This window comes from Somniosus microcephalus, chromosome 5 (genome assembly GCF_052327205.1).
Source record: "Somniosus microcephalus isolate GS21.2 chromosome 5, FLI_Smic_1.0, whole genome shotgun sequence".
Classification (NCBI taxonomy): Eukaryota; Metazoa; Chordata; class Chondrichthyes; order Squaliformes; family Somniosidae; genus Somniosus; species Somniosus microcephalus.
The window spans coordinates 192,770,614-192,793,982 of NC_140991.1; the positions used below are offsets into that span (position 1 = coordinate 192,770,614).

General features: G+C 51.3%; 1 pseudogene; it reads left to right on the forward strand.

The window, feature by feature from the left end:
* The first annotated feature begins 405 nt into the window (after nt 1–405).
* LOC147117495 (uncharacterized) overlaps nt 406–23,369 on the forward strand; it is a 231,243-nt pseudogene continuing 208,279 nt past the window's right edge.

The following is a 23,369-nucleotide window of genomic DNA, read 5'->3' on the forward strand; positions in this document are numbered from 1 at the left end:
AGGTGATGGGGCAGCACAGTAAATTCGTGCTGCCTGCTGTTTTACATGATTGCTGAGTGAAGCCAGCGCTACCCGTGCTGTTCATTGGCTGCACTCATCAGCAGGGGGTCCGATATCATGAGTGGCTAGTGCTACTTAAAAGCAGCCTGCACCTCTTCAAGGGGAGGTGCATTGCGGCTGCAAGAAGTGGTGGGAATCATTTGAAAACTCAAGCTGTGCTCTGATGCTTTGAGCAATGGCTGAACATGTGACAGAGCATGCACTGAAGGTCTTGGTGGAAGAGGTGGAAAGAAGGAGAGATGTCCTGTATCCATAGGGGGACAGGAGGCCCTCCAGACAGATGCTCAGGATGCAGTGGGAAGAAATAGCAGCAATGGTCAATGTCAGGAGTGTTGCTCCAAGAACATGGATGCAGCGCAGGAAGAAGTTAATGATTTTACACGAGTTGTCAAGGTCAGTGAGTTCATCTTCAAATGGTGCATCCTACCAACTGCACCACAAGCCTCATCCACTGCTCAATTCACTACACCCACATCACCTACCTACCAACAATCTCTATCAATCAGTACTCAACACTATAATTCATATGCTTTACCTCACCCTCACACAATTATCACTGTGGAAAGCCACGCACTCACAACTCACAGCTTGCACATACTGGCAGCTATTCAACCATGACAGACACTTCACCTAAACATATTGTACAAAACTCACTGACACACGTCCCTCTTTCTTACAGGAGAAGATGGCGCATAACAGCAAGCAGCAGCAAAGAACTGGAGGAGGACAAGCACACTTGCATGTTTTAACACCCATGGAGGAGACTGTGCTGGTCATCATGGGAAGGAGCATCACTGAGGCTGTGGCCACTAGTGGTGCTGAGGTGATTGATGATGAGGGTTTTAGTATATCTAATCCTCCTCTCATCCTGCTTCTCTCTTATCCCTCAATCTCTTCTGACTGAGAAGTTGTAGAGGGTGTAAGCACGCACTTCTTACTATCTCCACTCCCCTCAACACAACACAACCCTTGGCCCTTTTTCATTTCAGGTACCCAAGAACTGGAATCTGCCCAGTCAGTAGAGGAAGAGGAAGAAGAAAGTAAAGCTGAATGGACACTGTCACTCGATCTTACACTCACAGCCACCTGCTCAGACACTGACACGGCATGTATTTTAGAGGCTAGGATAGCGGAGGGATCTGCACGTGATGAGATACCGGGCACAAGTGCGCAGGAGCCAGGGCGGGAGCAAAGGATCCCGCAGGTGCCAGCTTGTCAGAGGGCAAGGTCACACACTAGTTCTGCTGCAGGGGACTCAGATGATGACTTTGATGGGCCAGGCTACAGAAGAAATCTGATGGGTATACACAACCAAATGCTAGGTGCACTGGAAAGCCTGCCAGGAAGCATGCGCTCAATGTCAAGGAGCATGGAGGAGTCCAGCACCAACTTGGCACACAGCTATGCGCAGAGCTTGGGGCCCAACCTATCCAACATGGAAAGGGTGGCTACCTCTGTCAGCACCAACCATGATGCAGCATCTGCTGGCCAATGTCACAGCTTCCATTGCAGCACAAGCAACTTCCATCAAAGGTCTGAGTGCTGCGGTGGAAGCTCAGATTGATGTCTTCATGGGTCTGGATATCACTGCTCAAAGGAGCTTCCAGGGCCACACAGCAGTCTAGCAATCTGTTCTCCAACAGATCAGTAGGATTGCTGAGGCGCCGCCCTGGGAGAGTGGCAGTGGCTCCATGGAACATGGATCTGCTGTCGCCTCTCAGGATGACAGCATTCCTGCTCCCACCCCTCCCACTTCACCTTGCCCTTGCTGTTGCCTGTCAGCCAACCAGCCCATTTTGCTGCAGGCCAGGCCACCATGGTAATGTCTGAAACTGGGCCTTCGAGGCACAGAGCTGCTCGAGGTCACCCTCCAAGACCACCTGCAGTCTCCTCAGTTGAAGGTCAGTGTTGTGTATGTACCTTTAAGAGAAGAACTGATTCTATACTGCAGTACTGGCAGTGACCACCCCTGTATATAAGCCATAGCAGGCTTCTGTATTTCAGTCTTAAGTTACCCTCTGTTCAAGTAAATACCTGTTTTTTGTTCTCCTGCAGTCCGTGTATTATTTATACTCGGACACTACAGTGGCGACGAGCAGGTTCGAACTCACCTGCAGTACTGCATCACCTCACGGGGATCTTTCCCTGAGAAGAAGCTTCTTGGAGGTCGAAGTCAGAACAACGGGCGTCGACCGTGGGCAACTGCCCAAGGATCCATCAGAGTTCGGAGAGTTGCAGGAGAGGCTGTGGAGAGCTGGGCTTGGCTCCCCAGTCAAGGTGTTCCAGCAAATCGTGCTGGTAGCAGGTAGTGCGCTGATCCTTCCGGACTGTGGCGGGCTCGAGCTCGATCGAGCGGCTCTGCAAAGGGGCCGTGCAGAGTCGTCGGGAGGAAAAGAGAGAGAGAGGGTGGAGCGCACAGGGCGCGGTCGGTGCTCAAGAACCGGGCAGCGTAGCGAAAATGAACAAGGGGAAGGAAAAGTGAGATGCGCCGAAGCCGCGGGTTGCCGCCATTACCCTGCAGAACGCTAGGAGCAGCGTGGCAGCAAGGGGAAGAAGGAAAAGCGCGGGAGGCGCCATTTTATTCCATTGGGGAAGAAGGAAAAGCGCGGGAGGCGCCATTTTAATTCATTGGTGAAGAAGAAAAAGCGCGGGAGGCGCCATTTTAAATCACCCAAGATGCCGAAAAGTGGCAGTATCACTGCTTTCGACAACGAGGTAGAAGACTGGACCACGTATGTGGAAAGAATTGAAGTGTACTGCGAGGCAAATGAGGTGGCCGATGGAAAGAAGGCGTCGGTATTATTAAATTTGATGGGTGCGAGAACGTACGGCCTATTGCGGAATTTAATTACCCCAGCTAAACCAATGGAGAAAAGTTTTGAGGAGATTGTTAATATCTTACAGGAACACATAAACCCTACACTGCTGCTGATAGCAGAAAGATTCAAGTTCCATAAAAGAAACCAGCACAAAGATGAGAGCAATGCTAACTATCTTACGGAACTATGCAAGTTATCGAAGCACTGCCAGTTCGGAGCAGGACTGGCAGACACCTTGCGGGATAAGTTTGTCTGCGGGCTCCAGAGTGAAGGAACCCAGAAACGACTACTTTCGGAAAGGGACCTGACGCTAGAACAGGCTTTCAGCGTGGTAGTATCCTACGAAGCAGCAGCACGGGGAGCTGCAGAAATACAACAGAAACCACAGGAATACAGCGCTAACGAAATGGCGCATGGAGCAGAAAAGTGCTATCGCTGCGGCAGAACAACCCATGATCAGAAGGACTGCTGGTTTAAGGACAAAGTATGCAGGCAATGAGGGAAAATGGGACACATAGCAAGAGTCTGCAGGTCGGGAAAGAAAACCAACACTACAAGAACTACTAAGGAAAAGTACAAGAAAGTAAAGAAATTGACAGACAGTAGTTCGGAAGATCAGGAGAGTGATAAGGACTCCGGGAGCAGGAGACTAAGTTGTCCAAAGTTACACAACGTGATCGCAAAGAAGGATCACCGAACCATTTGGGTCACGCTCATGATAGCAGGGTCCCCAGTAAAGATGGAATTGGACACAGGATCAGCCCTAACTGTCATGAATCGACGAGACTATGGGCGGCTATTCTCACACATACCCTTGAAGGACACATCCATTGTATTGAAGACATACACGGGGCAAAAAGTCTACCCCAGAGGAAAAATAAGGGTGCCGGTTGAATACAACGGCAAGGAAACACAGAAACTGTATCTATATATACTACCAGATGGAGGACCACCATTATTGGGACTTGAATTGATCCGAAAAATACAATTGGATTGGCATTCCATTCAGGCGCTAACTGTGACTGATAAAAAGGATGATGACATCACACCTGGACGACTGTCAAAAATTCTAACTGACACGAAAGAGGTGTTCCAACAAGGACTTGGGACTCTAAAAGGAGTAATGGCAATGATAAAAATCGAAGATAACGCAAACCCAAAATGTTTTACGGCCAGACCGGTACCTTACGCGATCCGCCCAGCCGTTGAAGCAGAGCTGGAGAGTCTGGAGCATTCGGGTGTGCTGTCCAAGGTAGACTGGAGCGAGTGGGCCACACCCATCGTTCCTGTAATGAAGAAATCACTGAGCAGCACGCCTGGGGAACCGAAGAAGGTTCGCATCTGTGGGGACTTCAAGGTAACTGTGAACCCAGTCCTGCACACAGTACAATATCCACTTCCACGGATAGAAGATATTTTCGCCTCACTATCTGGAGGGAAACGCTTTACAAAGATTGATCTGGCCCAAGCGTATCTACAAATGGAGGTGGAAGAAGCATCTAGGAAGTACCTCACGATAAACACTCACAAAGGCCTTTACCAGTACAATCGACTGGTATTCGGGGTAGCATCAGCCCCGGCTATTTGGCAGAGGGCGATGGAACAAGTCCTGCAAGGGATCCCGGGGCCCAGTGTTATTTGGACGACATCCTGGTTACGGGCGAAAATGACAGTGAACACCTTGCCAACCTGGAGCAGGTGCTCACAAGATTACAGGAATATGGGCTACAAGCCAACAGCCCCAAATGCGAGTTCTTCAGGAGACAAATCTCGTATTGTGGCCACATGATTGATGAGGAAGGGTTGCATAAGTCGCCGGACAAGATTGAGGCTGTAGTCAAGGCTCCAGCACCAGAAAATGTGTCGCAACTGAGGTCGTTCCTCAGGTTGGTGAACTACTACCATAAGTTCTTGCCGAATTTATCTTCAATTCTGCACCCACTGAATGCCCTACTGCAAACTGGAGTAACATGGAAATGGAGTGATGAGTGTAAGCGTGCCTTTCAGAAATGTAAATGCCTAATCACTTCAAAAGATGTATTGGCCCACTACAATCCAACACTACCGATTCGGTTAGCATGTGATGCGTCTCCCTATGGCATCGGAGCGGTGCTGTCACACAAATTCCTTGATGGTTCAGAGAGGCCAATAGCCTTTGCGTCGCGCTCGTTAACCTCAGCCGAGCATAACTATGCCCAGATTGACAGGGAGGCCCTCAGCCTGGTGTGGGGGGTGAAGAAGTTCAATCACTATCTGCACGGGCAGAAATTCACCCTACTGACTGATTATCAGCCCCTGGTCTCCATTTTTAACCCAAAGAAGGGCGTTCCGGTGATGATGGCGCAACGGCTGCAAAGATGGTCACTTTTTCTAGGGGCACATCAGTACGACATAGAGTACAAGGGTACGAAACAGCATGGAAATGCTGATGGGCTGTCGTGCCTACCGTTGCCTATGATAGAGGAAGCACCTGCAGTGGACCCTGTTGAGATATTCCATGTGACCATAGTCGAATGTCTACCTGTTACAAACTCAAGTATAGAGAAGGAAACCTGAAATGACCCGACACTCTCTCGGGTCTATGATTTGACGGTGAAGGGATGGCCAGCACATGGTGACTCACTGTTGCCAGCATTCTCGCCAAGGAGAGAACAGCTGTCAGTGTGCCGGGGGACCTTGATGTGTGGATCCCGAGTGGTAATTCCACCCAAGTTGAGAGATAGAGTGCTCAATGAGCTTCATGAGGGTCATCTGGGAGGGGTAAAAATGAAGAGCCTAGCCAGGGCGTTTGTATGGTGGCCGGGAATCGATAAAGAAATCGAGGATATGGCCAAGAGATGCACAGGATGCCAGAAGGTCCAAAACGCTCCACCACAGGCCCCGCTACATCCATGGGAGTGGCCCTCATCTCCATGGCAACGGGTACACATTGATTTTGCTGGTCCAATTATGGACTCAATGTTCCTAATCGCTGTGGACGCCCATTCGAAATGGCCAGAGGTCATCAAAATGTCCTCCACCACCACGGAGAAAACTACTGCAGTCCTATGGACCATCTTCGCCAGGAATGGCTTGCCAGAACAGATTTGCTCCGACAATGGGCCACAGTTTGTGTCCGAGGATTTCCGGAGGTTTCTGAGGAATAATGGGGTGAAACATTACACATCTGCCCCATATCATCCAGCCACAAATGGATTGGCTGAGAGGTTTGTGCAGACCTTTAAAAAGGCCATAAAGGCAATGCATAATGACGACATACCACTACAACACAAGGTGGATAATTTCTTGTTTGCTTACCGGAATGCGACACATGCAGTCACCAACCAAGCTCCAGCCATAATGTTCTTCAACCGAAGGCTAAGATGTCGCCTGGATTTGCTCAAACCAAACATAAGACGAGATGTTGAGGATAAGCAATTCCAGCACATAAATGAGAAGCCAACCAGGAGCTTCAAGATAGGGCAACCAGTCTTGGCCCGCGACTACCAAACAGAAAAATGGCAGCCAGGAACGATATGCACACAGCAGGGACCACTAATGTACACAGTGGACGTTGGAGAGAGCATCGTGAGACGCCATGCTGACCAGATTCTAGAGTCACAGGATCAAGCCAAACCCATACCACGAGCAGGTGCACCTGGTAATCAACCCGAAGTACAGATTGCGTCTACCTCAGAAGCAGTGGTATTGGAAGCTGACGAACCAACCAATGACAATGAGCCAGAATCAACTCCGCCACAAGAACAGGATACTCGAGAAAGGCGCTATCCAGTCAGGATCAGGAAGCCTCCTCAAAGACTGAACTTATAAATGATTATTTCAGTTGATGTATATAGTACAGAGAAAATTGTAATTGTAATTAGTTATTATTTAGTTGTTAAATGAATGTTATGTACTGTTTATCTAAAAGGGGAGGAATTGTTGTGTATGTACCTTTAAGAGAAGAACTGATTCTATACTGCAGTACCGGCAGTGACCACCCCTGTATATAAGCCATAGCAGGCTTCTGTATTTCAGTCTTAAGTTACCCTCTGTTCAGCTGCAAGCACGAGCAGAGGGAGCAGCCAGACTTTGGAGAGTGGATTAAAGTGGTGGTCCCCTGACCAGGAAGAGGAGGAGAACGTTGGACCACCACCACCAACTCCACCATCATTACATCAACTGAGGTGCCTGGAGAGAGAGGACAGAGGAGGAAAAGGAGAAAGGAGGCCTACATCAACATCAACCAGGGGAGAGGCCTTTCCATCACTGCCTCCCCAATTTGGCCTCCACTTCAGGAGAGGGAGAGAAACCAACTGCTTGAAAGGAGGGAAGAAAACTTCATCCGGAACATCTACAGGTGGGTGTTATTTGGGGCACTCTCCCAAGACTTTGTATTTTAGGTGGGGGGAGAAAAGAAGAAGCAAGGCCGGATCATCAAGGGGTGTAGTGTGTGTGTGTGCTCTTGTTAAAAGCTAGGCCACACACACCACTAATTAGCATCCCTTCTATTGCCTGCCCTGGGAGAGCTTGGAGCTGCCCAAGGTGAAGTCCTTAATTTAATTTAATTACATCGTTAAGACCTGTTGCAGGACTAAGCCTGGGCTTCTCCAGCTTTTCCAGGTGAAGACGTCTTCTCCCCCTGCCAGAAGACCACCATCACCAAAGACTTTTTCCATCGGAGAGTGCAACCCTGCCTACACCCACCCACCATCCTGAGTGGCAACACTGCCCTTTGCGGCCTCCCTCCTTCCCACCCCCCCACCTCTCTCTCTCTCTCTTTGTCTCTCTCTGCCTGTCTTTCTAAGGCACCTTAGTTTCATCTATTTTATTAATTGCCAATTGAGCAGAGGGGCGAGGGCTCCTCTCCCAATTTAAATCAATAAGGAGAGAGGTGTGTCCTCATTTTAATCAGCTCCCTCTGCTCAATAGAGGACAAAAAAATATATATATATATACACCGAGGCCATTAACACCTTCAGGCCTGTGACTTGGGGTGAGTGTAGCCCTTAAAAAAAGCACCCCAGAATGGCGACTGCATCTTCGCCGGTGGCGGGGCCAGCCGGGACCTATGCGAGAGTGGTAGCCACAGCCACAGCTGCTCCCGCTGTTCCTGCTGCCCCGTCACCTTTTCGATTAATAACGAAAACGCTTGGGGTGAAGAGCTACACTCACCCCACTATGACCATCGAGGCCTGCGTCAAGGCCATGGCTGGGGTTGTCGGCCCCTCAGCCATCGTCGCGGCCTCGAAAATGTATGGGAAGGCTGTGTTCTTCCTGGGGTCGGAGCGGGCGGTGTCCCTGGCTGTCGCCAAGGGGCTCACCGTGGGCGGGACCTTCCTGCCGGTGGATCCTCTCGAGGCCACCGCGCAGAGGATCATTATTTCCAACGTCCCGCCCTATGTTCCTGGTGAGCTCCTCCTTCCCCATTTGCGACAACTTGGGGAGGTGAGGTCGGGGATCACGCCCATCCCGCTCGGCTTCCGGGAGGCCAGCCTTCGCCACGTCTTCTCCTTCCGGCGCCAGCTGTTTATCCAGCTGGCGCGGGAGGAGGACACTGAAGGGGCATTCGTCGTCCTCCACGAGGGGACCGCCTACCGCGCCTTTTGGACGTCGGACGGTGTGAGGTGCCATGCCTGCAGGGAGGTGGGGCACATCAGGAGGAACTGCCCTGCCTCCAAGGCCGCCGGATCATCTCGTGCGGCCGAGGCTGGCGCCGCCGCCGCCGCCCTTCCCCCCGGATCTGCCCGCGCGTCAAGTACATCTGATGCGCGGTTGACGTCGGGGGCCGATGCCACCAAGGCCTCCGGCGGGGGGGAGGGAGCATGTCCGGCCGGAAAGAAGGCGCGGGGAAAAAAGAAGCACCTTGGGGCAGGCCCCCCCGTGGATGGTGAGCCCTTGCCCCTTGAGCCCCTTACACCCGCGCTCCTCGCGGAGTTGATCAGGGCAGATGTGAGCGGGAGGGGCCCCGTGCCCGAGCCTGTGGCCGCAACCGCCGCAGCGGTAATGCCAATACCTGCGGCCGGGCTCGGGCCCGAGGAACCCGACAAACCTGCTCCGCCGGAGGGAGTCGAGGAGGAGGCCTTTGCAGACATGGAGGTCTCCCTCGCTCCCTCCGTGCTAAAAAGAAGGCGCGACCCCCTGGATGAGGAGGAGGACCGGGAGGAGGAAGGTCCCTCCGAGCAGGGGGAGTCGTCGCCCGCCGCGGGTACTGCGCCCCCCCGCCCCCCCAGCGCTGTCGTCATCACCAGCGATCGGCAGGGGTCGCCTGTCCCTCGGGAGGCTGAGGCAGATGTGTCTGTCCAGCACGTGCCTCCCGGGGATGGGGATGAGACCCTGCCCGTGGGGGGGGTTGCGGAACAACCCGCGGCAGTAATTGAAGTTGACCTTTTATCGGTGTCGTTACCCCTCGCCGGGTCGGGCAGCCTGGGGGCTGGGTCGGGCGAGCTCGAGGATAATGAGCTCGCCCAATGCGACCCGGACGTCTCCCAGGGGATGCTCGTCCTGGTAGAGCTTTTAATTCAAAACCCCCCGTCCGCTGGGTCGGAGGTTGGTGGCGGGGAGGAGGATGGCCCCCTGGCTGCGTCTCTGGTGCCGGACGTACTGGAGGAGCTGGAAATTGTTCTCTCCCCGGTTTCTCCGGTCGTTCCGGCGTCTGAGGCGGAGGGGAGCTCTGAACCGCCGCCGTCTTCTGGCCCGGCATCCCTAGAGGAGCCCAGGGAGAAATCCTCTGCCGCCGATCCTGGGGGTGGGATCCGGGCGGAGGCGGGGCTGGCTGGCGCGGCCGAGTCGTTCGCTTCGCACTGCGCGGCGGACGGGTCGGCCGCTGGTGACGACCCCCTGGAGGAGGATGGGGACTCGGTGATGGGCACGGAGGACGATTCGGACTCCAGCGCCGACGTGGCGATGGATGACCTCGTGCCCCTTGCCGAGTCTCCCCTCATTTCCGTAAGGGAACTCCGGGATTTTATGGCCACGTGCCTGGGTCAGCGCAATAAGGTCCGGCTGGCCCTCGACAGGTGGTCGGAGCTGGCGCTGCTCATCGATTCCGTCCGCGCTGCCGTTAAGATCTTGGGCGCGGACGAGGGTGTGAACCCGCTCGAGCTGCGTCGGCTCACAACGTTTCTCACTGGGCTGCTGAGGAAGTGGCGGCGGACCAGCGGCTGCGCTTCCTCGCCCCGTTAGGTGTAGGTAGAGGTTGCACTATGCTTCTGACATGAAGATAACCATAGCCAGCCTCAACATCAACGGCAGCAGGGAGGCGCGCCGCAGATTCAATAACTTCTCGGTCCTTCGGGACGGGAAGTATGCGGTGTGCTTCCTGCAAGAAACCCACACCGTTCCGGGAGACGAAGCCACGTGGCTCCTGGAGTGGCAAGGAGGGGTCAGCATGAGTCACCTCTCCAACAATTCCAGCGGGGTGGCTATCTTGCTGGCCCCGCATTTTCAGCCGGAGATCTTGGGGGTCAAGGAGCACGTGCCGGGCCGCTTGCTCCATGTCACTGTTCGCCTGGGGGGCGTGCCGCTCCATCTAGTGAACGTGTACGCCCCTCAGACCAGTGCGCAGCAAGTGCGCTTCTTCGAAGAAGTGTCCGCTCTCTTGGGCTCCATCGACGTGGGCGAGTGCGTCATCCTCGGGGGGGATTTTAACTGCACCCTCGAGGCGAGGGACCGTTCGGGTCCCCCGCGAAGTCCGGCGGCGATGGAGAAGTTGAGGGATCTGGTTGGGTCCTTCGACTTGGTGGACGTCTGGCGAAATCTCCACCCCGACTCCAGCGCCTTCACTAGCGTGAGGTCTGGGGGAGGAAGGTCCAGAATCGACCGCCTCTACATTTCCCGGGCGTTCGTCTCCTGCGTTCCGGCAGCTTCCATGCGGCCGGTGCCGTGCACGGACCACCACCTGGTGTGGGCGGAGCTCGCTCCGCTGCGCGCGCGGGGGGGGTCCGTGTACTGGCATTTTAACAACCTGCTGCTGGAGGACGCACGGTTCCGGGATTCGTTTCGTCGATTCTGGGCCGACTGGAGAAGGAAGCAGGGGGGCTTCCACTCCTTGAGGCTATGGTGGGATGTGGGCAAGGCTCACATCCGTCTCTTCTGTCAGGAGTACGCGAAGGGGTCGACCAAGAGGCGGGAGGCCCGGGTCGGGCGGTTGGAGAAGGAGGTGCTCGACCTGGAGTCCCGTCTCGGTCAGGTCGTCGAGGACCCGGCCCTGCGGAAGGTGTACGAAGAGAAGAAGGGCGCGCTGAAGGACCTGCAGCTCGTCGGGTCCCGAGGCGCGTACGTGAGGTCGCGGATCCAGCTCCTGCGGGACCTGGACCGTGGCTCCCCCTTCTTCTACTCGCTGGAAAAAAGACGGGGGGTCCGTAAGCAGCTCTTGGGGCTGCTGGCCGACGACGGATCTCTGGTCTCGGATCCAGAGGGAATCAGCGCGGAGACCCGCGCCTATTACGGGGCTCTGTTCTCTCCGGATCCGTCCAGCGAGGATGCGCGCAAAGTTTTGTGGGAGGACCTGACGAAGGTTGGCCCGGAGGGCGCCGAAAAATTGGACGCTCCGCTAAGTCTGGCGGAGCTGACCGGCGCCCTCCGCCAGCTCTCTAGGGGAAAGTCCCCGGGGCTGGACGGGCTGACCGTGGAGTTCCACAGGGCGTTCTGGGACGTCTTGGGGGGCGACTACGCGCGGGTCCTGGGGGAAAGTTTGGCGACCGGGGAGATGCCCCTCTCTTGGCGCAGGGCGGTCATTGTCCTGCTGCCTAAGAAGGGCGATCTCCGCCTCCTTAAGAACTGGCGCCCGGTCTCCCTCCTCAGCACGGACTATAAAATCTTTGCCAGGGCCATGTCTGCTCGCCTGGGCACCGTGCTGGCCCACATGATCCACCCCGACCAGTCCTACACGGTCCCGGGCCGGACCATCCACGATAACATCCATCTGGTCCGGGACCTGGTCCACCACTCCCAGAGGGCTGGTCTGTCGGTCGCCTTCCTTTCCCTGGATCAGGAGAAGGCGTTCGACAGGGTGGATCACGAGTATCTCTTCGGGACTCTGCGCGCATTCGGGTTCGGGACGCATTTCGTCGCCCGGATCCGACTTCTGTACGCCGCCGCGGAGTGTCTGATTAAAGTTAACGGGTCCTTGACGGCGCCCCTTCGCTTCAGGAGGGGGGTGCGTCAGGGATGCCCCATGTCCGGTCAGTTATATGCCATTTGCGTGGAGCCTTTCCTGCGCCTCTTGCGGAAGAGGTTGACGGGACTGGCTCTGCAAGGGCCGGGCGTGGAGGTGGTCCTCTCGGCTTACGCCGATGACGTGCTCCTCACGGTCACGGATCCCGCTGACTTGCGGAGGATGCGGGAATGCCAGCAGATTTACTCGGACGCATCCTCCGCCAAGATCAACTGGGAGAAATGTTCCGGACTCCTGGTGGGTCAATGGCGGGTGGACTCCCTGCCGGAGGAGTTCAGGCCTTTCGCCTGGAGCACCACGCACCTCCTCTATTTGGGAGTCTACCTTAGCCCTGCCGAGGACGCTTGGCCGGCGAACTGGCAAGAGCTGGAGGCCAAAGTCACCGCTCGCCTAGGACGCTGGACAGGACTGCTCCGAGTGTTGTCCTACAGGGGTCGAGCGCTGGTCATAAACCAGCTGGTGGCCGCCATGTTGTGGTACCGGTTGGTCACTTTGATCTCTCCCCCTGCGTTTGTCGCCAAGATTCAGAAGAAGCTCATCGACTTCTTCTGGGACAAAAGGAAGCACTGGGTCTCTGCCGCGGTTCTGTGTCTCCCGCTTAGGGAGGGCGGTCAGGCGCTGGTGTGCCTTCGCACCCAGGCTGCGACTTTCCGTCTTCAGACGCTGCAGAGATACCTGTACGTCGAGAATCCTCCGAGATGGTGTGCGCTGGCGACGTTTTTCTTCCGCCAGCTGCATGGCCTCAATTACGACACGCAGCTCCTGTTTGCGAAAGTGGGCAGCAGGCGTGCCGGCCTGCGGGAGCTGCCTGTCTTCTACCAGGAACTACTATGGGTTTGGAACTACGTCGCTTCCAGGCGGAGCTCTCCCCCGTCAGGAGCGGCGGCTCTCCTTCGGGAGCCGCTGCTCAGGAATCCGCACCTCCACGAACACGGGTTCGGGCGGCTGGCGGAGGGTAGGGCTGTGGCTGGCAAGGTGACCAGAGTCGGGGACCTGCTCGATGGCGGAGGAGCGGGCTGGATGGCGCCGGAGGAGCTGGCGCGGCGCCTGTCCTGGGCCAACGTCCAGCTCGCGGTCGAAACCATCGAATCGGTAAAAGCGGCACTGGGCCCCGACTCCACTAGGTGTATCGAGGCGGCTCAAGCATGTGGGGCGATCCCGTCCGAGCTTACCCCCGTTCGGACGGAATTCCTCATCGGCGCCCGGCCCCGAAATTCCCCTCGGGAACCGGCGCCTCACAACTTGAGCCGTCTCGAGGAAATACCCTCCGTGCCTTTTCATTCCGCGCGGAGGGGTTTCCTGTACGGGCTGCTCCTGCACACTCTCCACTTTGCCATCTTCATCTACCGTCCGGACACGCCTTGGCGTGGCGTTTTGCCGACCGGCGGTAGCGGAGGTCCCCAATGGAGGGCTCTCTATGCGGGAGTCCTCCCTTGTTCCATCGGGGACTTGGCCTGGAGGGTGTTGCATGGAGCGGTCCCGTGCAATAAGGTTTTAAGTAGGTTCACGGACTCCCAGGCTGCCTGCATTTTTTGCGGCCTGGAGGAGTCCGTGTTTCACGTTTATATGGATTGTGAGAGGTTGCAGCCCCTCTTTCACTACTTGAAGGGGCTGCTCCTCGATTTTTGGTTGCACTTCAGTCCCACGCTCTTGATCTACGGTCACCCGGTGCGGAGGGGAGCGGACAGGTTGGAGGACCTCCTTGTGGGCCTGCTCCTGGGCCTGGCTAAAAGAGCCATCAATTGGTCCAGGCAGCGGGCGGTCGAGGGGGTCGTCCAGCCGGATTGCCTGCATCTCTTCCGCGGCCATGTTCGCGCCCGGGTGGCCCTGGAGATGGAGCACGCGGTGTCCGCCGGTGCGCTTGAGTATTTCCGCGACCGGTGGGCGCCGCGGGGACTGGAGTGCATCATCAACACAGAAAACCAAATTTTAATTTGATTTGTTAAGCTTTAGTTGAACTTTTGTTTATTTACAGTCGAATTGGGTTTTTTTGGGTCCAAATAAAAGAGTACCCTCTGTTCAAGTAAATACCTGTTTTATTGTTCTCCTGCAGTCCGTGTATTATTTATACTCGGACACTACAGTCAGCAACCTACAACCACCAATATTGTAGCCACTGGGGAAGCACCTCATAGGAGCACTAGGATAAGCAAAGGCACACGAAGACAGGCACTAAGGGAATGCACAAGGGTGATTAGTTTATTCTTGTATGCATTATATTATGATTGCATTTATAAATTTGGATTGGAATGTGCAATTTCTGGTGGTTCTTATTTTTGTGTTGCCGGAAAGAGGACGATGTAATGGTCAGTGATAGAGGAAAGGTGAGGACTGTGGGACTGTTGGTGAATAGGGAGGTGTTGTTGTGTAGAAACGGGGGGGGGGTAATGGGGTTATTGTCTCTGGCCAGTCAGAAGTATCTGAGCTGCTCCAGAGCCCCGTGCGGTTTCGAATCGCTCCCCTATTCTGGTTCTGACCGCCGGACTTATTTCAGTAGCGATGTGGGCAAAACGAGACTCGTGGTTGGGTGCAAAGAAGACCAGTATTTATTGAAATAAAGAATAAATTGAAAATAATGAATACAGCTCTCTTTTACTTAATACAGCACACCTTTGCTTAATACAGCACACCTTTGCTTAATACAGCACACCTTTGCTTAATACAGCACACCTTTGCTTAGTACAGCATACTTTTGCTTAATACAGCACACCTTTGCTTAATACAGCACACTTTCACTTAATAGGGGAGGAGAAACGGACACATCGAGCAAAAATTGACTAAAATTACAATTTAACAAAATCCCCCTTTAATTCCCACCCCTAATACCTATCTAGGTTGCCTTGTAAAGGGCCAGAAAGTTTTATGCTCACCAGTAAACACCTGCTCCGTGCCCCTGCGGTCTGTCTTAGATTCTTCACCTCCCCGAAGTAGAGATACCCCAGTAATTCAAAAGTAACTGCTGGTATTCCACTTCTTTGGGTGAACTGCTGAGCTCCTCCCCTTGTAGGCAGAGCACGGAGGCAAGGTGTCAGTGAGAGAGAATGGCTTCCTGAGGGGCTATCTTTATACCCCATTGGGAGCCGTTGTCTTCGCGCCCAAATCTGGATGTATTTGGGCTATACAAAAGGGACTGAACTGCCCCCATTGACTGTAATGGGTTTGAATGTGTTACCCATTCATTTAAACTGGTTTTCGACCAGTTTGAAATGTCCCACTCAATCCTTAAGTGTTCAGTCAACAGCACAGCACTCAAGTGGTTTGTAAACAATCCATTGTCCTGCGGTCACCACCCAACCGCAACTGATTGACAGCTTTAAGTACTTAAGCCCTTGAGTCAACATTGTTGAGGGCTTATAAACAAACAACCCTTTGTCCTGTGAGTGAAACTTCCTAAACTGCAGTTGATTGACAGTTTCAAGTACTTCAACAAATTCGCACAGGCTGGTGTTTTTTTTTTCAAATCCTTTGTCAGCCAGCGATGGAAGACATACAGGCAGGCTGTCTTTGTTTTCTGCCACGAGGCCTGATAGCCATTTTGATGCTCTGGGTTTTTAAGGTATATTCCACCCAGGTTTTCTTTAATCAAAAATAATCTTTGGGGACTGTAGAAATTTTCTGAAATTCTTGCAAACCTTACAGTTGAGATTACTGGTATTTATTATTCATTAATTATTTCATCACTTAGAGCCCAGGCAGAAAAGTGCTCTCTTGTTCTTCCTCCACTTCCTGCTGCACTTCCTTTTCTTCCTCCTCATCCTCTTCCTCTTCTTCAATAGCTTGCGCCTCAGCTTCTCACCGGATAGCTGGTGGCAAGGGCTGTTCCTTCATAATGGCAAGATTGTGCAGCATGCAGCATACTACCACAAATCTTGATAGCCACTCAGCTGAGTACTGCAGGGCTTCTCGAGAGTGGTTCAGGCAGCATAAGTATTGCTTCAGGACGCTGAAGGTGTGTTCTATATTGTTCCTTGTGGAAGCATTGCTCTCACTGTAGGTGCGCTATGCACATATGCATGTGTTCTGGCCCGGCATCATGAGCCACATCATGAATGGATAACCCTTGTTACCCAATAGCCAGCCTTTGACTTGCCGTAGAGGGTCAAATACAGCTGGCAATGAGGACTGCAGCAGAGTGAAAGTATCGGGACTACTACCAGAATAATGGGCTTTCACCTGCATGATGCTCTGCCTGTAGTCGCACACCAGCTGCACATTGAGGGAGTGGAATTCCTTTCAGTTCATGAAAATGGCCAAGTTGAGATGAGGCACCCACAAGCCAATGTGTGTGCATTCAATGGCACCCTGCACAATGGGGTAGCCTGCAATCTGTGCAAACCCTGGTGCTCACTCTGATAGCTTGTCTCTGGCAAAAGGGAATGAGATGAAGCTCTCTCTCTTTGTATAGAGAGCCTTCGTTATGCAGCAGTGTGCTGCAAACTGCAAGATGTTGCTTATATTTCCAGAAGCAGCATTTAACAAGCCAAATGCATAAAAGTTAAGAGCATTCAACCTTGACAGCCACAGGCAATATGGTCCTTGCCCTGCTTTGAGGTTGCAGTTGTGGCTGCAGTAGTTGGCAGATTTCAGTCACAACCTCTTTAGTGAAGCAAAGATGTCTCAAGCATTGGTCATCGCTGAAGTTGAGGCAAGAGAATTGCTCCTGAAAGACCCTCGGTGGATATGGCCCCCTGCTGAGAGCCCTTTTCCCCCTCCTCCTCCTCCCCCTTCGTCCTGCTCTACGTGGCCTCTCTTCATTCTCCCAGTCATGCTCAATGCCAAGAGGAAGGCCAAACAGGCCACACATGTTTGCAAGCAACTTGTTCCAGCACAAACTTCTAAATCAACAAAAAAGTACTTCAGCTCCAGCCAGACCACTCCCTGTAGACTAGTCAAACATTAGGCATCGATAGGAAAACTCCAAAAACGCATGCAATTGCACCAGAAGCAATAATCCAGCAACTAACCTGTAAGTAGTTCATGATCCCTTTAAGTAGCACTAGTGGGGGCACCTTCATGCTGTTTAACATCATGTTCAGCTGCGTGAGGTTAAGACAGGGCGTAGGCTGTCGCATGCTGTTTGAAAATGGCAGCGATGGTGTCAACTCAGCACTGCACATTGATTGACGTCATAATCTGCCTGCTCTGCATGCTGCCGGCGTTCGTTAGGTGCATGCGCGCAAACTCCTTCACCAAGATGGTGTCTGGCGCACTTTCCGTTGGAAGTGTGCACACGCAAAAATGGAAGTGTGTGCACACAAAAATGGACATCATTTAAGCTTTAGCAGGCCATGTATTGCCTAAAAAACAGGGGGCTACAGAGCCCAATTTCTCCCCCTCTAATCGTTGAACTGACATTCCAAGTTCTGATTGGTGATTGTTATATTGCATCAGTGCAAATAGGACCTGAAACCTCACTACAGGCCCAAGTTGGCTGTAAAACTATTAGCATATCATAAAATAGAGCTTTTTATGTGTTTTACATGGAAAAAATATTCTTTAAGTAAAAACTGTATTAATCTTTGCATTAGAAAAACATTTACATTTTTAAATCAGCATCCATATTAAGCCTTTTCAACTTTCCTTTAATCTCCAATCAAAGATGGAGTTGAGTGTTGGCCTTGCTAACATGGATATTGGAGAAGCTCTAGGCCTCAATGTTTTTCCTTTGAACTTTTACAAGATGTTCTGTCTTCTACCTCCTTGCTGGTGCAGGAAAACTGGTCATTCTGGACACACTAAGGTTAAAGTGAAGAAGAATCATCCATGCAGAGAAATCCTGAGCACAGACTAACAATTCACAAATGCCAAAACAGATGGGCCTAGAAATTCATTAAGGCGCTGCCAGCTTTGCGGCCAGTTACCGCCTAAAGAGGGCTTCTGCGCCAAAAATGAGTTTGCGCTGATATTCAGCGCAGCGGTATTGGCGGCGGTAGCCATTAGCGCTGCGCCGGCACCGATGACGTCATCGGTGTGCGCAGTACCCCGGTTCCGCCCCGAAACCAGCCCGATCCCCATATTTAGTAGCGGCCGCCTCCTCCGAAGCGGCCGCAAACAGCGACCAGAAAACGGGGCCGTGCTGTAGCCTTAGTGGGGCGCTTTAAAGGGGAAGGTGCGGCCGGCCGCTTTTTCGGTGGCCGCCTGCCCGCACCTCCTTCCCCGGCCTCCTCCACCACCCCCCCCGCGGCATTGCCGGCTGCTTTCCGCGAACCCGGCACTTCTCCGTGGTGCCGGGCTCATTTGCCGGCACTCTCCAGCGGCGATCTCCCCATTGCAGGCACTCCCCCTTAAGAGAAGGAGGAGGCCTGCAGTACCGCAGCCTGCCGCTCCGCAGCGGCTGGCGCAGCGGCGCCAAGAGCGCTGAAATTCAGTGTCAGCGGCCCAAGCGGAGGTGGGCACACCCTGGTATAGCGCCTGGTTCCGAATTGGGGCGCAAACACTGAATATCTGACGATCGCTAATGGCTCCCCGCCCAGCGCTAACTTTTGGGCGCGAGCGAGCTGGCCGCCCCAAAGTGAATTTCTAGGCCATGATGTTTTCAGTAAAACTCTGGTTCCACCCTTGAAAAGAATCTGACGAAAAGGCAGATGAACAGACTGGTCACTCTATTCTTCATCCTCAATTAGATGGCCTTAGTATCCCCTGGAGAACCCTAGTATCAAGAAAGCTGATTTCTCATGATTTAAGTGTGGCCATCCAATAGGGAGGGAGGCACCTCATTGAAGGTCTGTTCTTTGTCAGACTAATTGAAATAGAATAATTACAGTTTCTGACATGTTTGTCCAATTAAATGATGCTTTGGAAAATGATCCTGTAATTGAGTTCATCGTCTATATTGGTCACTATTAGTCACATCTCACTAGTGGAATTTCCTTGGTGAAATGTAAAGTATTTAAGGTTATACTTTGCCTACTCAGAACAGAAGGATTCTCAGATGGGATAGAACCACTACAGACACACCCCCTCTGGTGGAAGTAGCTGGTGAGTTAGAAAGGCTGTCACTGGTGAGCACTGACTGCTGAAGATCAGGATCTAACACTGGAAGAGAGGGAGAGTGCCGTTCCTTCACAGAGGTTGATGAAATAACCATCCTTGACTAAGTAGCCTAGGGACATAGATATCAGGGCCCAGTCTTCTTAAGAGCAACAGTTAGAAAACATCAATCTCATGCGGAGGCAATGAAGAGTTTCCACGGATATGGTTGAGATGGTTGAAACGCTTTGGGGTATTTTACTACATGAAAGATACTGTATAAATGCAAGTTGTTGAAGTTGTTGAGATGATGGACAAATAGGAAAGGTCCATTATTTGCATTTGCAACAGGTTTAGGAAGATTTTCACAACCTGCATAATACCCCATAGACTCTGACAGCCCACAAAATTGCTGCAGCATCAAGACAACAGGAAGAGCTTTGAAGGACATTGGTTACTTCCAGAGTTGCAGTTATTAGATCTGTGATGACACTGACTGGTATCACCAGAGCTTGTACCCAGCACCAGTGGGCTGCATGGAGTGGGCACAAATGTCACTGTCTCTCCAGAGATTGGAATTCAGCCTGGTGCCTTAAGGCCCTCTCCATGTATATTTACATAAAGGAGCTTCAGACATGGGCCCGGCACCTTTTGCCACTGCAAGCACCAGGCTGCTGGAGGCTGGTCCCTCTGGGATAGCTGCTTATCTGAGATGAGAGTCATCTCAATAATAGAACGGTTGCAGCACAGAGGAGGCCATTTGGCCCGTCGAGCCCGTGCCGGCTCTCTGCAAGAGTACTTCAACTAGTCCCACTCCCCCGCCCTTTCCCCGTAACCCTGCAATTTTTTTTCCTTCAGGTACTTAACCAACTCCCTTTTGAAAGCCACGATTGAATCTGCCTCCACCACCCTTTCAGGAAGTGCATTCCACATCATAACCACTCGCTGCATAAAAAAGTTTTTCCTCATGTCACTTTTGGTCCTTCTGCCAATCACCTTGAATCTGTATCCTCTGGTTCTCGACCCTTCTGCCAATGGGAACAGTTTCTCTCTATCTACTCTGTCTAGATCCCTCATGATCTTGAACACCTCTATCAAATCTCCTCTCAACCACCTCTGCTCGAAGGAGAACAACCCCAGCTTCTCCAGTCTATCAATGTAACTGAAGTCCCTCATCCCTGGAACCATTCTGGTATATCTTTTCTGCACCCTCTCTAAGGTCTTTACATCCTTCCTAAAGTGCAGTGCCCAGAATTGGACACAATACTCCAGTTGAGGCCAAACCAGTGTTTTATAAAGGTTCATCATAACTTTCTTATAAGCGTCTAAGGATCCAGGAGGCTCATCCTAGCTATCCTCCTCTCAACCTCATCTCACTCAGGGAGCATCTCATAGGAGGGGTAGATTAGGAGCACAAGCAAGTAAGTTAGTTGGCATAGAGTGTTATGTTCATTAATAACTACACATTCTTATTATGAACAGCTAGCTTCTAGCTAGTCATTTATTCAGTACACGTTCTCTAGGTACAACATCTGTAGAGATTCAGCATGTGTACTTCTGTGTGCAGGCAGCCATCTTGACTACTGCCTTGTGGGTAGCCTAGTGCATCGTGGGTAGTGTAGTCTTAAACACATACAATTATATACACAGCAATACAGCTCTACGGCTCCATCTAGTGTACCACTCTAGAATGACATGTTATTGATCATTACATCCCCCTTTCTTTGAGGTTAAACAAAATCAATATCAATCAACTTACAAGAAACACGATAAAGAAGATATCAGTAACACGTTTGTTAGTGCTCTATAAACATAAACATTTTCACAACAGTCAACACATTTTCAAAGCTTTACTTTATACTCAAAGATTAAGTCTATCAGGCTTTTTTACTTCACGTGTGGATCTTCTCAGCACGGGTAAGTCTGATGTGTTTGCATGAGATTGTTCTGGTGGTGATTGACAAGATTCAGTTGCGGCATTGTCATCAATCTGCTCTTGGATAGTTTCTTGTGTCTTCAGGAGGGCACGGCGGTTCCTCCTGAGAATCTGTCCTTCCTCAGTTCTAACAGTGTATGACCTTGGTCGTACTTCCTCAAGAACTGTAGCTTTCCTGTTCCATGCATCTGGATCCTCAATCCTGACAACATCATCCCTTGTCAATGGTTTTAGAGTTTTGGATGACTTGTCATAGTATGATTTCTGTTTCAGCTTTAACAGTTGAAGTCTCTGTCTTAGTTCCTTACTTTGCTTTTCATTTGCACAGCAGGGCAGCATGGTGCACAACTTGTGACCTATTAGTAGTTCAGCAGGTGAAGAACCAGAGTCTAAAGGTGAGGCCCGGTAGCTCCGCAGGGCGAGATAAGGATCAGACTTGCTTTCTGTCGCTTTCTTCAGTAGCTGCTTGAGAACTTGAACACCTTTCTCTGCCTTACCATTTGACTGAGCATACAAAGGACTGGATGTGATGTGCTGAAAGTCATACTGTGCTGCAAACTGTTGCCACTCCTTACAGTTGAAGCACGGACCATTGTCGCTAATGGCAATCCTGGGAATTCCATGTCTGGCGAAGATGGATTTCACATGCATTATGACACTGCTTGCTGATGTGCTTGAGAGCAGCGCCATCTCAGGATAGTTAGAATAGTAGTCAATCACTATTAGATATTCTTTACCATTTAAATGAAAAAGGTCCATACCAACCTTTTGCCATGGTGCTGTTGGTATGTCAGCTACTATCATTGGTTCCTTTGCTTGTTTGTTTTGGTGTTTCTGACATGTCTCACATTTGCCTATCATGTTCTCAATGTCCTTATTTATGCCAGGCCAATAAACAGTGTCTCTTGCTCTCCTTTTGCATTTTTCAATTCTGAGGTGTCCTTCATGAATCCTTTTGAGCATGTCTTGACGTAGAGCCTGTGGAATGACTATTCTGTTCTGTTTTAGTAATAGTCCACTTGCGACACTCAATTCTGACCTTAAGTGAAAATATTTTGGACAGGAACCTTTTGGCCAACCATGATGAATGTTCTCTATTACTGTTTGTAACACTGTATCTTTTACTGTTTCTTCTGCTATATGCTTTGATTTTGTGTCTGACACGGGCAGCGCAGCAGTGACCATACTCACATGAACATCCACGTCTTCTTCAGTAGAGCTCACTTGACTCATTGTGGGTGCTCGGGATAGTGCATCTGCTAACACTATGTATTTGCCTGGTGTGTAGATCAGTTCAAAGTCATATAGTTGCAGCTTCATCATGAGTCGTTGAATCCTTGGAGACATCTCATTCAGATTTTTTTTTATGATGGCAACCAGTGGGCTGTGGTCTGTCTCAACTGTGAAGGTGGGAAGTCCATATACGTAGCCATGAAACTTTTCTAGTCCAACTACCAAGCCTAGACATTCCTTTTCAATCTGGGTGTATCGACACTCAGTATCAGTCATAGACCTGGAGGCATAGGCAACAGGCTTCCAATCTTCACCCTCTGCTTGTAGCAAGACCGCACCTAGGTCATCTTTTGATGCATCCGTTGACACTTTGATTCTCTTTGTTGGGTCAAAGAAGGTGAGTACAGGTGTGGTCGTCAGCACTGTTTTGAGATTCATCCACTCTTGCTCATGTCTTTCTGTCCATGCGAACTCATTTGTTTTATGTAGCAGGTCTCGCAGACAGGTTGTCTTGGCTGATAAGTTAGGAATGAACTTTACAATGAAGTTTATCATCCCCATGATGCGTAGCACTCCTTTTTTGTCAGTGGGTTGGGGCATGTTGAGTATGGCGTTTACTTTTTCCATATTGTTAAGTCTGTGGGTTGTATTATAAATAATCAGACTCCACTGTTAACAAAATAAAACACGTCTTTACTATTCAGAGGCTCGGGCGATTCTGCCCTAGTTAACGTATCACAACCCTTATATACTGGTGTGGTCACTATCGGTATTACAGTATACATGAGCCAATAGATAGTGCCACCCTAAAGTAGTGCTCTTAAAGGCGAACGGTTACATTCTATAGTTCCCTTAAAGGTAAACGGTTACATACACAACACTCCTCCCTTCCTAGCTTATTACTTACAGAATCCCGTTAAACATACAATCTTCAACTTTATATAAACAGTTTGCAGATATACTCTCGATGGAGTCAACGTCATATAACAATTTACAGATATACTCTCAATGGAGTCAACGTCATATAACAGTTTACAAACATACTCTCAGTGGAATCAGTTTACAGGTTCAGTCTCTGTGGGAACAGTTCATAAATTCAGTCCCTGGTATTAATTCGTTCCAGACAGCATCCTCCATAGCCTTTTTTTTTTTCAAATTTAGCACTTTTCGTAGTGTTCGGACTGAGGTAGTAGAA